This window comes from Trichomycterus rosablanca, chromosome 4 (assembly GCF_030014385.1).
Source record: "Trichomycterus rosablanca isolate fTriRos1 chromosome 4, fTriRos1.hap1, whole genome shotgun sequence".
Taxonomy (NCBI): domain Eukaryota; kingdom Metazoa; phylum Chordata; class Actinopteri; order Siluriformes; family Trichomycteridae; genus Trichomycterus; species Trichomycterus rosablanca.
Window position 1 is genome coordinate 17,042,126 of NC_085991.1, and position 13,337 is coordinate 17,055,462.

Genomic DNA, 13,337 nt, shown 5'->3' on the forward strand with positions numbered 1-13,337 from the left:
GTAAACAAGGTACCTTTTGATAGCTTAAAATCTCTACTTTTTAGCAACGTAAACATTGAGCTTATTTTGTTTATAAGTTCTTTTAAAAACACAAAAGAATTGTAGGTCTGATAAATTCTGCCAGAAGTACAGCGTTTATATTTTGTAATATTATACAGCGGTACTTACATTAAAACCGACAGCATTTATACCAAACAAGCCAGTACAATCTCACCATCACATTTCTGCTGTTTGTTTTACTTCAAATACATCAGCATCAAAAATATCCCGGAAAAGTTTAATATCTGATAAAGCTCTGCTATCAATGCATAGCATGCAATGCATCAAAGCACTCGGTAAACAACACCACCGCGACAAATTTATATCAAACAAAAGCATGAGAGCTAAACTAGCGCATACCTGGATCTTTTATCTTCAATCTGAGTCCACATTTATATTCATTAGTCCTTCCATTCGAGATAAAATCCACTTTTTGTAAATGTTTACAAACACCGGCGGCCAATTTTGATTGTGGTAAGCATGTTTTATAACTTATAAAGTCAATAACACTCGAATATTAGCTCATTTTGTAATGAAAAAGCACTCACAGTACTCAAAAACCCTCCATCTAACTGATACTGCTCAGTGTTTGGCTGTTATGTTGCGTAATACCTTTACAGCCAATGTAGAGACAGTATTCTTTTGATTGGAGGACCAGCTTATATCCCGCCCATCTTTTTGCATTTAGCCTGTCGGATTAGTCTAAACAGCTGTACTTCACCAGCCGTCACCATGGATACAGATCTGAACTACTGAGTCAGTAAAAGAGTCATTCTTCCCTCTTATGGCTGATAATGCTGTGTGATTCAAATCAAACGACTCAGGTCGTGAAAAGTTCAAACTGGCTGCGCTCTCTGTTTACAGTGTTTCAATTTATGACTCCGCCGTGCGCGCGCCTGTGGGGGAAGGGATTTTTCGGGCTGAATAAACAGAGAGTGAGAGTTTTGGGGGGGGGGGGGGGGGGGTTGTCATCATTTGATCATTGTAACATAACATCATGGCATTTGGCTGGGTTTTTCTGATACTTTAAAGGGTTTTCTATAACACTGAAGTATAATTTTTGTGTTATCTGTTAGGTTTTTCGGAACATAAAAACGTACATTTAATATGGGAAGTTTTACGGCATTTTCCAAGCTTTACGACATGCATGCCGCATGTCCCCCACATGGTCTATTCAAAATGGCGGCTGCCATAATCTCTTGGCAGAGGGCGGAGCCTGGGCCTCTTTAGCACACTTCATTGGCTCCACCAGCAGTAAAGGAGGAGGAGCCTAGCTGAGTTTAAAAACTGGTGGGGAGAAAGGCTCGGCCTCTTTCTTACGTGGTGTGTCTAGACTGCAGGAGCGCCGGTCGGCTTAGCTCTGATATATATTCACAGATTATTTTTACACTTAATAAAGTGTTTTAAAGAGTACTTTCTGGACTTCACGACTGCTTTCTTCAGGACCTTTTTGAACCAAAAGATTCATCCTAACAAATGGTAGCCAGAGGATGGTTCAAGAGGTCTGAGAATTGCATCAGAATTAATTCAGCTGATCAAGGTAAGACCTGGAATTCTGAAAAAATCTTTTGTACTCAGTACAAGGCGCGCGCCTGCTTAAGGTAAACAGACGTTCTCTGTATATATATTAGTTGCATTTATTATTTAGCGTACTGAGTGTGAAAGTGAATCTCAGAATCCGTAAGTGTCTGATTAAATTACTAAAGTATCATTAGATAGTTTAAAACTGTGAATATATGTTGGAGCTAAAAAATTTATGTTTCCTGATTGCTGAGTTTGAATCAGACCGAGCAAAATAAACGGTAAAGGGCTGTTCGGCAGAGGCTTCACCCGGAACACCATTGGAGCGAAACGTGTCTGTCTGTTTCAAAAGCAGGGGCGCGTGATTCGAAAGATCTAAGTTTTAACGAGTCTGGGACTGGGTTAATTCTATAGATCTCAAATTTTCGAGCACTGGATCTAGAAGTCTGGCAGTTTGAAAAACGGGATTCTATGATTCGAGCGTTGGAAATAATAGGGTCTGGCAGTTTAAAAAAACGGGATTCTATAATTCGAGCGTTGTAAAACCTAGGGTCTGGCAGTTTAAAAAACGGGATTCTATGAATGAGCGAACGTTGGAAATCTATTACCTGGCAGTTCAAAGGACGGGGTTCTATGATTTGAACGTGGAAATCTTAGGAGTCTGGCTGTTCAAAGGACGGGATTCTATGAAAAAGATTGTCCTAAAATTCGGACTTGACTGTTTTGGGAACGGAGTTCGGTTAATTAGACTACTTTAAATTCTAAATTTGGTTCGAAAACAGTACATCGGGAGTTTGTTTGTCAGTGTTTCTGTGCGTATTTATATGTAACCTTTTGTTTGTCCGCCATCTTGCACACGCGTGTTTTCTGTCTGTACGCCATTTTGTCTTGGGAATGCAACGTGGTCTCCCGTCTATCCGCCATTTTGTTTCTTGAGAACGCAGCATGGCTTTCTGTCTGTACGCCATTTTGTCTTGGGAATGCAACGTGGTCTCCCGTCTATCCGCCATTTTGTTTCTTGAGAACGCAGCGTGGCTTTCTGTCTGTCCGCCATTTTGGCTCTGTCTGTCCGCCATTTTGGCTCTGGGTTGCGCAGCGTGGTTTCTTTTGTTCGGCGGCCATTTTGGACCAGAGAGCGCAGCGTGGTTTTCTGTCTGTCCACCATTTTGGCTCTGGGAGAGCTGAGCGTGGTTTTCTGTCTATCCGCCATTTTGGCTCTATGTGAGCAGCTTGCCGTATCTTGTCCATCGGCTATCTTTGTCTTTGAACGCCTGGATTGGGTAAGTGCTGCAGTTAATTTTATAATCAACTTTATTTTTATAATCTTAAGATAACTGAGTTAAGACAAGTATTTGTTATGGTACCTTATTAAGTGTGTTTTAAGGTAGATAGCGTTCTTAAACTTTAAGGTTCTTAAACCAGGAAAGGGGGTACTTGGAGTGGAATTCATCCATGTGTGACATAGGACATTTTCACACATAATTAAGGAAAATCTCCTTAATCAGAGTTGTTATAGTGAATAAGATTTAAATTATGTGAGTAACACAGCGCTTGTTAGTCGTGATAGGAGATTTGCTGGGTGTATTGGTGCATGTATTATTGAGAGATTGCTATATTGTTTCTTTGTTTAATGTATGGGGTAGTGCTGGACAATAATTCGACATCAATATGTCGCAAGTGGGGAATGTTTCAATAGCGGGGATATGATTTTAAACAAATTCGATCAATACACATACATACACGAAGCCAGTGCTTAGTGTTACCGCTCTGATCACACTGGTTACTGTAACACAGTAGTTTTTAAAGCACATTTCACAGACTGTAATTTTGCTTTTGCTTAAGTATAAAAGTATATAAAAGTATAAAAAAATAAAAATAAAAAATAAAATAAAAAACGCTAAAGAAATCGCGGCTGTGAAACTGCTGCAGCGAATTTTGCGACAGTGAGTCGAGTCTTTTGTCTCGGTTCCTTTTGAAGAGCCGCGTGTTTACATGGCGACTGCCGGAAGAGTCGGTTCCTTTGTTTCGGTTAGAAGAGCCGATTCATGGATTCGAATCATTTTGCGACACATCGCTGGTGGTTGTACAGTTTGAAAAAAGTTTTATGTCATTTGAAATGACACATTGCACATCCCTAACTGTTTTGATTGTTGCATCAACATGTTTCTTCTATTGCATTTGAGTTAAGGACAACGTTTCTTCTATTACATTTGAATTAAAAACTACTGTTGAGGTTTGTATCCACTCCCGTTTACATTACACAGAGGAGACCCCCTGCTGTTTACTCGGTGAGTACATTTTAAATGTTACTTTCTACTTTTTGCTTGAGTGGATTTTCAAAGTAGTAACTTTACTCGTAATTGAGTAAAGATTCATTAAGGTAATAGTACTTTTACTTGAATACAATTTTTTGTACTCTTTCCACCTCTGATTAAGACATGTGTTGATATATTAGATTATATATTGTCAAAGCTTATGTTTATTTGAGAGTGAGGTCGTGTTTTTCACTGTGTACAAATGCTGAATACAAGTAAAAGGTAAAAGCTAATATGTTACTGTTTCTAAAATATTGTGTAGTTGTAAAGAGTGAGATTTCATAGCCCTATAAATCTTGAGGTGTGATCATTTGTTTGCCTCTTGAATTAAATTGGAAATAATGCCAGAAGGTACCACTATTTCTGTACAAGACAGGGACTCTGATCCCTTCTGGATTTGTGCAGAATTTTCTTTGTCTTTGTCTGCTACAGAAATATCCGTAGTTATACTAAGTGATCTTGCCAAATTATGTTCTATAACTGAAAGGAAAACATCTCACGTATCAAGTTAATGATTGTATAAATACTACAGTGTACTTCTAAAATTGAACATTATTATCAAATGCTGTAATGTACTTAATCCTACCACTTTTTACTAATTGCAGGAAACAAGTGGGCTTAGTTAAAATTTTAGCAAATGATACTTTGTGTCATTGTCCCTCCTATTCAATTTAAGTGGAACTATTTAAGTAAAGTTTTGTTCCAATTTTACAGGACAATGCCAGAGGTGACACTGCCGACAAAGCTGTTGCACACCTTCCACTGCTCACTAACGACATTATTTGTTTACAGGTCCAGCTAACACCAGACTTTGATTGAACTAACTTTAAAATTCTGTGCTTTCCAACAGGATAAACACATTTAGAAGGTTTATTTAATGTTTTATTTTCAAAATTTGATTGTAAAATTTGAAAAAAGGGGGGAGTATAATGGTAGGAATGAGAGTTTATGTTTAAATATGGCAGGAGTATTATGGCAGGAATAAGAATTTATGTTTAATATGCCGCTTTGTGTATGAAATCCTGTGATACATTGTGCTGGGGCAGCTGGACTGGCAGACCTACGTATATGCATGCAGATTCAGGGACGCCTGGTGAAGGTAATCTTCAGTCTTACCTCACATATGAGGACATTCAATTTTGGTTTTGTTATGCCTTATTCCTTGACCTGCTAAACCTCGATCGATTGTCCCCATTGGTGGACACTTTTGTCTGCCAGCTAGTGGTAGCAAAAGTACTAGAACACTAATAAAGTTTGTTTGCTTCTTTATTAAGATTTTGACGTTATGTTTTGCACTTTGGTTGCATTTATGACAGGAGCGGTGGTTGCTCAGGTTATATCGGGCACAGTCGTGGACAGTTCAGTGTCCCTGGTTCGCCTCGCTGGCATGTCTTTGGACTGTGGGAGGAAACCGGAGCACCCCGGGGGAGGCCCACGCGACAACATGCGGGCTCCGCGGAGGGGGGACCTTCTTGCTGTGACAGTGTGCGACGGTACTACCCACTGAGCCACCGGGTCACCCAACTAATAAGGTTAAAAACAAAAGGAATAGGGAAAATGCATTGAAAAAATCAAAGCTCGGGTCTCAGGAGATTAAATATAATTGCTTACACGGACTCCAGTAAGATTCAATTTAATTGGTAATATTTTTTGGAAATTGTTAATTGGCAGTTGGTAATATTTGATGCTTGTGTTGTATCCGATGAATCTTTTCTAGCTAATTGATCAGGTCAACTCACTCAGTTTATATTATATAGTTTATTGAAGAAGTTAGATTGGTTCAATGTGGTGCAGTAAACCTTGTGGCAATACTATGCATGATCATAGATGAGTGCAATTTAAAGATTAAGGGAATAGTGAGAAGAAAATAACTTGTTAGGAGAGAAGTACATGAAGGGGGGTGACTGGAGACCCAGGTCATAGGTTTCACAGACACACAGCAACCCAGCGCGGGGTTGAGGCCATAAACTGCAGGCCCTGCATGAGTAAAGAGAAGTCTGATATTTAATCCACTGTGTACTGGCTGAGGATGGTGGACACTTATGCAGTACCAAAGATGATGTAAAAATTATGAATACCAGATCTTGCAGATGTGTGTCATGGCTGTTGTTGCATTCTGATGTTTGAGTAAAGCAGTGTTCAAGAGGCATATGGGGTGCTGAGGTACAGAATGCCAAAGTAATGACATCATCAGACAAGAGGAAGGGAAAGCTGATGTGAGACTGGATGGAGACGTTATGCAGTGAAATCTCAAGACCGTGTGGGACAGTAGTGTGTTTTAATAGACATCCACCTGAAGATCTGGGTTCCATAATAAAAAGTGAGGGGTTCGGTAACATCTTATAGAGGTTTTGGATGTATTTTACAGTAAGGTTGGTAGTACTTTGCAGTGAGTTAACTAAATGGAACTGTTTAAGTAGAGTTTAATGTGATTCAAGAAAGCCAAAGTGGATCAAAGCGCTGGTGATGATGAGCATGAGGGATTGGCTGACTAGGAGCAGGAGATGGTCATGTGAGAGTCTGTTGGATTGTGGGAAATGGAGTCTGTATTGTTAGAAGCAGGAGGTGTGTTAGTACCAGTGACCAAAAGTTGGGGTAAAAATCTGAATGAATAAATAATATAAGTCAGGGGTTTGTAGGACTGATGGAAGTTGATATAGCAGAGCTGTTGTTATTTTAAGTATGACAGAGTAAATAATAAATAGTGGATTGGTGATTTTGTATTGGAAAAAATGTGATTTAGAAAATTTGAAGGCTCTCTAGCATGCGGCGATGATGAAGTAGAATAAGTGTAGAAAATGTTAGATGTAATGTGTATGCACCTTCTGCTCTGATCAGTTTGAACTGTTTGAAGGGGAATTTTATATAGCAGGAAGGGTTAATGCAGTATGAGAGACAAGTAATGAAGTATATGTTTGTTTCCATAGGGCCATTGTCGGTCGCTGTGAAGTAATTGTTTGTTTCCAGGGGATCACTGTCGATTGCCTTGAAGTATATGTTTGTTTCCATAGGACCACTGTCGGTCGCGGTGAAGTGATTGTTTGTTTCCAGGGGATCACTGTCGATTGCCCTGAAGTATATGTTTGTTTCCATAGGGCCATTGTCGGTCGCGGTGAAGTAATTGTTTGTTTCCAGGGGATCACTGTCGATTGCCCTGGAGTATATGTTTGTTTCCATAGGGCCATTGTCGGTCGCGGTGAAGTAATTGTTTGTTTCCAGTAGACACTGTTGTTGTACTGAGGTTTACGTTCTTTTGTCTGAGTTGTGTTTGGACAACCGAGTGAGTTGTGCCAGTGAATGTTAAAAGAATACTCGTATTCTTCGACTAGGCAGGAATCTTCTGTTCTAGGGTGTGTCTCGTTAAAACCAGTTTATCTTTGTCTTAATACGTGTTACAGATTTTGCTCGAAAGGTTGTTTAAAGCGGTCTAAAATGTCTAATTTAACACATAGAGAATTTATCCATGTCTCACCCACTAACTCAGGAACCAACCCCAACCAACATCAAAGCTTATAAAGACAATTACACCTGTTTCAGGAGCAACAAACCAGAACCGATAAACAGGGGAAATTTTTCAGAAGGGATGTGTGTATGAATGGGTGTCTGTCGCTAAAACACTGAATGAACTGCCAAAGGCAGCTCACTTGCGGCCCTGACGCTAACCTTCCTTACTCGCCGGCGCCACATTGGTGTCAGAAGTGGGATCGTGGTGTTTGGGTGGCTCTGATGGTTTGGTGAGCCAATATGCCCGGTCTGTCCGAGTGCGCTAGCCCAGGTGGCTGTAGGGGCAGGGTGCCCGGTCCAGCAGTGGGTGGAAGAGCGACTCGGCAGTGTAATGGGGTGCGGTCCAGACATGGAGCCACCCAGTGGACGCTGGTGAGTGGGTCACCGGGACGGTTGACCATTAGGGAGGGGACAGTGTAGCGTCGCCACTGGGTCTGGCACGGGCTTTACCCAGAAAGCCTTGCGGCAGTGGTGTCTAAGCTCACCGTGGCCGTGTATCCCGATGTTGGGAGTGGGGTGGCTGCGGTGAGGGCTGGGTAAGTAGCTTATATGTTTGTCTGTTGTATGATTGTATGTGTGTATGAATGGGTTAAGTGGTCAGAAGGGATGTTTGGGCCATGGAAGGAAGTTATTACGAGTTCAGTGATGTCAGTATGAGAGTGTGGGATTGGCAATTTTAGTGGTATGTTGAGAATTCTCTTGTAGATAATTAGAAATAATTACTGATAAATGTTAAGGCGTGGTTCCTCTTTCACTGACAAAGGTATGGTGGGCATGCCTTGACTCCTGGTGAGTCCAAAGGATCCGGTGTGGTTAGAGTCCATGCTCAAAGCCTGGTACCAAGTCAGTTGGTCCGAGTCCAACTGTGAAAGCCTGAACGGGTTCAGGTCGGTTGGTTAAAGTCCAACCGTTTGTGTGGTAAGTTATTTTCTGGTCCGTGTCGAGCAGTCGGCCCTGAAAACCAATATAGCAATTGCTTTGTGGAATAATCAGTGGAATTGATAAAGTTTCCTATTGCATGGTTAGCAATTGGTTAGTAAAGTCAGTGAGGCTAGAACTGGTCAGGGAAACTACTTACCGGGGTCTTGGTGAGGTCAGTATGTGTAGGATTGATAATTTTAGTGATATGTTGTTGTTGTGGTATCCCGTGCATCAGGGTATTAATAGAAAAATTTGTGATAGAAGTAGTGTGTAGAGGAAGCAGAGGGGGGCAGGATCCACCAGTTATCCAGATGGTGTTGGCTGATTTGTCGAGATATCATGTAGATGATGATGAGGAGGATACCCTTGAAGGTGGGCCGGAAGACCCACTTCGAGCAGTATAAGTGCTACTAACTCTGCTTAATTAAAGGTAAAACCGACCAGACAAGACGAGGAGAGAGGACCAGCACTACTGATCACACACCGTGATGAAGGAAGGAGACTTGGAAGGACTGGCAGAGGCAGACACTGAGGGGACTGGAAGACCCACTCCAAGGGACAGAAGTGGCACTAACTGGACCTGCCTACAGGGAACTAAACACAGCAGAAAGCCCGACAAAACCGACTATGTGGAAGAAGAGTCCAGCGGAATCAACGGAGCGGAACAAGACGAGGGGGGAGAATTTAGTTAGACTAGGAGAGAAAAACATAAACATATACAGTGTATCACAAAAGTGAGTACACCCCTCACATTTCTGCAAATATTTTATTATATCTTTTCATGGGACAACACTATAGAAATGAAACTTGGATATAACTTAGAGTAGTCAGTGTACAACTTGTATAGCAGTGTAGATTTACTGTCTTCTGAAAATAACTCAACACACAGCCATTAATGTCTAAATGGCTGGCAACATAAGTGAGTACACCCCACAGTGAACATGTCCAAATTGTGCCCAAAGTGTCAATATTTTGTGTGACCACCATTATTATCCAGCACTGCCTTAACCCTCCTGGGCATGGAATTCACCAGAGCTGCACAGGTTGCTACTGGAATCCTCTTCCACTCCTCCATGATGACATCACGGAGCTGGTGGATGTTAGACACCTTGAACTCCTCCACCTTCCACTTGAGGATGTGCCACAGGTGCTCAATTGGGTTTAGTCCATCACCTTAACCTTCAGCTTCCTCAGCAAGGCAGTTGTCATCTTGGAGGTTGTGTTTGGGGTCGTTATCCTGTTGGAAAACTGCCATGAGGCCCAGTTTTTGAAGGGAGGGGATCATGCTCTGTTTCAGAATGTCACAGTACATGTTGGAATTCATGTTTCCCTCAATGAACTGCAGCTCCCCAGTGCCAGCAACACTCATGCAGCCCAAGACCATGATGCTACCACCACCATGCTTGACTGTAGGCAAGATACAGTTGTCTTGGTACTTCTCACCAGGGCGCCGCCACACATGCTGGACACCATCTGAGCCAAACAAGTTTATCTTGGTCTCGTCAGACCACAGGGCATTCCAGTAATCCATGTTCTTGGACTGCTTGTTTTCAGCAAACTGTTTGCTGGCTTTCTTGTGCGTCAGCTTCCTTCTGGGATGACGACCATGCAGACCGAGTTGATGCAGTGAGCGGCGTATGGTCTGAGCACTGACAGGCTGACCTCCCACGTCTTCAACCTCTGCAGCAATGCTGGCAGCACTCATGTGTCTATTTTTTAAAGCCAACCTCTGGATATGACGCCGAACACGTGGACTCAACTTCTTTGGTCGACCCTGGCGAAGCCTGTTCCGAGTGGAACCTGTCCTGGAAAACCGCTGTATGACCTTGGCCACCATGCTGTAGCTCAGTTTCAGGGTGTTAGCAATCTTCTTATAGCCCAGGCCATCTTTGTGGAGAGCAACAATTCTATTTCTCACATCCTCAGAGAGTTCTTTGCCATGAGGTGCCATGTTGAATATCCAGTGGCCAGTATGAGAGAATTGTACCCAAAACACCAAATTTAACAGCCCTGCTCCCCATTTACACCTGGGACCTTGACACATGACACCAGGGAGGGACAACGACACATTTGGGCACAATTTGGACATGTTCACTGTGGGGTGTACTCACTTATGTTGCCAGCTATTTAGACATTAATGGCTGTGTGTTGAGTTATTTTCAGAAGACAGTAAATCTACACTGCTATACAAGTTGTACACTGACTACTCTAAATTATATCCAAGTTTCATGTCTTTAGTGTTGTCCCATGAAAAGATATAATGAAATATTTGCAGAAATGTGAGGGGTGTACTCACTTTTGTGATACACTGTAGTTCGCAGACACATAGACCAACTTTGAAAACACTAGTTAAGTGCAACACACATAGTTTAGCTACAAAACGCAAGGGGTTAGTTCAGGATTGTTTACAATGTATATATGTTTGGTACTCTGCTATTTTTAGGAAATGTTTGTGCTGCTGTGGAAACAGGTAAGGCCGACAGGGGAGAATCCATAAGACATTAGGAGTCATGCAGAGACACAGGAGCTATGGGCCCCTTCTGAATATCTGCAGCTCCGTCTGGTGGAGAACAACCTGAACGGACTTCCTGTAGAAGCCACGCACCCATTGTGTTTATTTTATTTTTCTCGTGTTTGATTTCCTATTTTTTAAATTACTTTATTTTTGATTTCCTGTTTTTATTATTTTTTGTTTGTTTGTTTGTTTTAGGGTTAGGAGCTGTTGCGATAGGTACGGTTCCTTTAGTTTAACTGGTAGCCTTTTATTTTTTAGATACCTTTTATTGTATAAAATTCAGCCCAGTGGCCATGTAAGTCAGAAGGGGTTAAATTGGGGGGTTGCTGACGGCTATCCTTATCTCCTGGGATCTAGAAACACCTAACCTATAGTTAAAAGTTATTGTGAAAGCATTAAGATGCTTTCAAGGGGGGTTTGTTAGGTTTTTCGGAACATAAAAACGTACATTTAATATGGGAAGTTTTACGGCATTTTCCAAGCTTTACGACATGCATGCCGCATGTCCCCCACATGGTCTATTCAAAATGGCGGCTGCCATAATCTCTTGGCAGAGGGCGGAGCCTGGGCCTCTTTAGCACACTTCATTGGCTCCACCAGCAGTAAAGGAGGAGGAGCCTAGCTGAGTTTAAAAACTGGTGGGGAGAAAGGCTCGGCCTCTTTCTTACGTGGTGTGTCTAGACTGCAGGAGTAAGGAGCGCCGGTCGGCTTAGCTCTGATATATATTCACAGATTATTTTTACACTTAATAAAGTGTTTTAAAGAGTACTTTCTGGACTTCACGACTGCTTTCTTCAGGACCTTTTTGAACCAAAAGATTCATCCTAACATATCTTATAAACTTTCTGAATGAGAAGCCTTAGAAACTAGGTAGGTCTTTCAGGCAAAAAATGCACAAAAATAGGCTGGACTGCAAATTTGTTCCTCTAACTTGCTTTTCTAGTTCCATTAAAAGAACTTCAATTAAGTTTCTCTTGTGCGTCTGACGTCATGCCGTCAATGCGTGTACGTGAACATTCTTTTCAGAGTTTCCCACCTGCAGTCCAGCTGCCGTTTTCTCTCACTTCTCAGAAAAAGGTAAGTCTAATACTAGCTATAAAAATAGATATTTTTGTTAAATAGTGTGTTAGATATTAGATATAAAAGTATACACGTGGATATTAATGTTTTAGACCAGCTATCACGTAGTCATTAATCATCGATTACATTTTGCTGTTTTGTGAAACAATCTGCTGTAGCTAATTGATAGTTGGCCAGTAGCTGTTAAAATAGTTATTAACCAACGTTAACCAAGTTATTCCGTTATTATTAACAGTTTTTACTTTAGTTCTATAGCGAATATACGGGAGGGACTCTTGTTGTTTAATCCCATTACTAAAAGCGGTGTATTTATATTGAGGTGGGTAAGTTTTACATTAGCTTGCCGCCACTTTAGTTAGGGAGTCCGCGCGCGCAATTTAGTTTGCACCACTTTCAGTTTGGGTGGTGGATCATTCTCAGCACTTTAGGGACCTTAATGTGGTGGTGTGTTTTAGTGTGTTGAGCTGGTATGACTGGATCAAAAACATTAGTGCTGCTGGAGTTTTTAAACACCTCAGTTTCACTGCTGAACTGAGAATTTGTCTACCAACCAAAAATATATTTTCAACAGCATCCTGTGATGAATAATGATGTGCTTGAGGATGACTAACACAAACTGTGCAGCAACAGATTAGCTACTGTCTCTGACTTTACATCTACAAGGTGGACCAACTAGGAAGGAGTGTAACAGAGTGGACACAGTATTTAAAAACTCCAGCAGCGCTGCTCTGTCTGATCCATTCATACCAGCACAACACACACTAACACACCACCACCATGTCAGTGTCACTGCAGTGCTAAGAAAGGGGTCCTGACCATTGAAGAACAGGGTGAAATAGTGTTAAAGTATGCAGAGAAAGAGACACTACAGTCTGATATTGTTTAGCCTATGAGCTATTTTGGTGATTAGCGTGCTAGTGAACTTGTTCATAAAGTTACAGTAAATTTCTGTAAATTTCTTTACCTATTTCACAGCTATTGCATAACATATGTAATGCTAGTTTTTATCATTTTGTGTACTTTAGAATTCTGGTGCAGGTGATGTTCAGAGGGACCTTGAGCAGCTCACCATTGCAGTGTTTCTCGTTCGGAGGGAGGGAGAAGGAATTCAGGAGCCACCTGAAGACACTGGCATAGTCATTGAGGGAGTGGAGGTACCTCACTTGCACGTCTTTGGACTGTGGGAGGAAACCGGAGAGCACCCAGAGTAAATCCATGCAGGCACAGGGAGAACATGCAAACTCCACACAGAAAAGACCCAGACCACCCGGGAATCAAACCCAGGATTTTCTAGCTGTGAGCTGACAGTATTACCCACTTAGCCACCGTGCTGCCACCAAGAATTTGCTGCGTTGTTAATATGCTTGTTGTAGGTTACATCTGTTAATTACAAATTAGAGCTGGACCCATTTTGTTTGAGCAGCATACAGCGCTACAAATAT